A 2,375-nucleotide genomic window follows, 5' to 3' on the forward strand; every position below is an offset into this window, starting at 1 on the left:
CACCATTCCGGCAAACAGGGCTGTAAACGCTTTGTTCATATTGTGTAAGTCTTGGGGAGACAGAACTCCCCCTCCTGCTTTGAAAGCCAGCCCAGTCACTGTACAGGCCTGAGACCTGGACTTAATCAATTTGATGCTTCTTCCAGAAGCTGGGACTCTTACGTGAGTAAAAGAGAGACACTGGGACAGGTGAGAAATGATCACGAGTCAGGAGGCGCAAGGACAGTAGCAATCCCGGCCTGTCCCCTGCTCTTGCTGCGCAGGCTCCTTTGTTCTTGTTTATTTTCACAGCCTGGTTCTCCAGCCTTCTAGTCAATTCTGTGAACCACTAGGTCTCCTCCCAATACATTCCTTTTTTGAATGAGTCAGGCAGAGCTGCTTGCTATTGTTTGAAACGAAGAAGTTTCTAATGTGGAGCCAAGACACCTTTTTCATACTGCCAGGCAAGAGGAAAATCCAGCCTGTTGAGATTTGGGTGTTGAGAGCTGCCCTTTCCCTGGGAAAAGCAACTACTAGCAAAGAGGGCAAGAGAGATTTCCATAGCTGCCCCAGGGTTCAGGGGAGGCAGTGTCTCTGCCCTTTGATGTTGCTGGAAATCCTCTAACAACGCTTACACAATCTCAAAACTAGCAACTCAGGAAACAGGATAAAGCAGTGCAAGAGAAATACAAGGCAGGCAAGTTCCTGGTTCAAAGTCATAAACATTTGCCATAAAAATGAGAACAAGATTTCCCTTGATAAACAAAACAAAGGCAAGAAAATGTGGAGATTGGTTGCTTTTTCCTCTTGCTGTACTAAGGAGGGTTGACCTTGATTCTACCTTTTCTTCGCTCGACAGCATAGGCAAAAAGACTAAGCTGAAGTCAGGCCAGGGAGGAGACATAGGCGTCCATCCCATAGTTACCCCAACAGGGGACTGGGTGTGTCCTGACGTTTCCTTTTTTCTTCCTTTCCCCACTAGCAAATGTCCCTGATAAGAACCCATCATGATGCTGAGTTACATGACCCCTGAGCCAAGTATCACCTCATCAGTGAAGCCTTCTTTGATATCCCCAGGTAGAGTTCGTTGTTCCCAGCCCTACATAATACTGCATTGGAGAGTATGTGGTCATTTAGTTGTCTGTCTGCCTCACTAGACCTATAGTGAGTGCTTTGACGGAAAGGACTATGCCTGGCAGTACCAGGCTCAGAAGTAATCTCAGAGTTTGTTGAATAAAATGAATGTGGGAGACCTGACTTCATGTGAACAGCTGTGTCATTCCTCTATTCTGTGAGTTCACAGTTGATAGCAACATGCCAAGAATGGCCTTGGCCTCCAGGCCCCGTATGTGTGTTGGTGGGGGGTATGGGAGTGGGAGAGTCCATGCAAACAGCATTTAAGGCACCAAATGGCCCTCCTAGGGAAGTGATTAAATTGAATAAAAGGACTTATTTAATTAGCAAGCAATTATTGAGTGTTCATGTACCAGTTGGCCCATACTTAAGGTAAGAGACAGTGAACACATGTCCTAGGAGCCAGAAAGGAAATCAGCAGTACTCCTTCCACCAAGAGCCATTGCTGACAGCCCCTCTCTGCCCTGGCATCAGCCAGGGCCTGATGGCTCTGTCCATGAGCAGACTCATTGTCAGCCCTCACTTGGGGAACTGACTTTTTTGTTTAACTTTTTTGGGGCTTTCTGGCAAAAACCAGAAAGCCTGCTAGACAAATTCTAAGAGCTGTAACACTGGGAACCAACTTTTTTTTTTTTTTTTTTTGAGACAGAGTCTTGCCCTGTTGCCCAGCCTGGAGTGCAGTGGCGAAATCTCAGCTCACTGCAACCTCCGCTTACTGGATTCAAGTGATTCTCCTGCCTCAGGCTTCCAAGTGGCTGGGATTACAGGCATGAGTCACCATGCCCGGCTAATTTTTTGTACTTTTGGTAGAGACAAGGTTTCACCATGTTGGTCCCAAACTCCTGACCTCAAGTGGTCCACCCTCCTTGAACCAACTTCTAAAAAAACATTAGACCCTGGGCCAGTCATTTCCTTCAGGTCACCACACTTCCTATATCACTCTCTCCTCTTGGTGGTTTTGACAAAAAGATGTGACTTGCCATACCCTAAGAGGCTGCTTTCTTTTCAGAGCAGATTGCTTTGGTCACTCACTTGGGCACAGCAATGAGAGGTCTAGGGAGGTGCTGCCATGAATGGAAGCAAGGACTTTCAAGAGAGTTCATTTGGACCCCATTCTTTTCTTTTTCTTTTTTTTTTTTTTTGGCAGAGTTTCACTCTTGTCGCCCAGGGTGGAGTACAGTGGCGCAATCTCAGCTCACTGCAACATTTGCCTCCCGGGTTCAAGTGATTCTCCTGCCTCAGCTTCCGGAGTAGCTGAGATT

The 2,375-nt window shown here is 46.8% G+C and overlaps 1 non-coding gene across 1 annotated transcript; it reads right to left on the reverse strand.

Moving 5' to 3' along the window:
• Positions 1–1,667: 1,667 nt before the first annotated feature.
• Positions 1,668–1,727, reverse strand: LOC112439936 (U7 small nuclear RNA). Its single transcript, XR_003028156.1, has one exon. It is a non-coding gene; the product is annotated as a U7 small nuclear RNA (small nuclear RNA).
• Between the last annotated feature and the right edge of the window lie 648 nt (positions 1,728–2,375).

This window comes from Pan paniscus, chromosome 4 (assembly GCF_029289425.2).
Source record: "Pan paniscus chromosome 4, NHGRI_mPanPan1-v2.0_pri, whole genome shotgun sequence".
In the NCBI taxonomy this organism is placed as follows: Eukaryota; Metazoa; Chordata; class Mammalia; order Primates; family Hominidae; genus Pan; species Pan paniscus.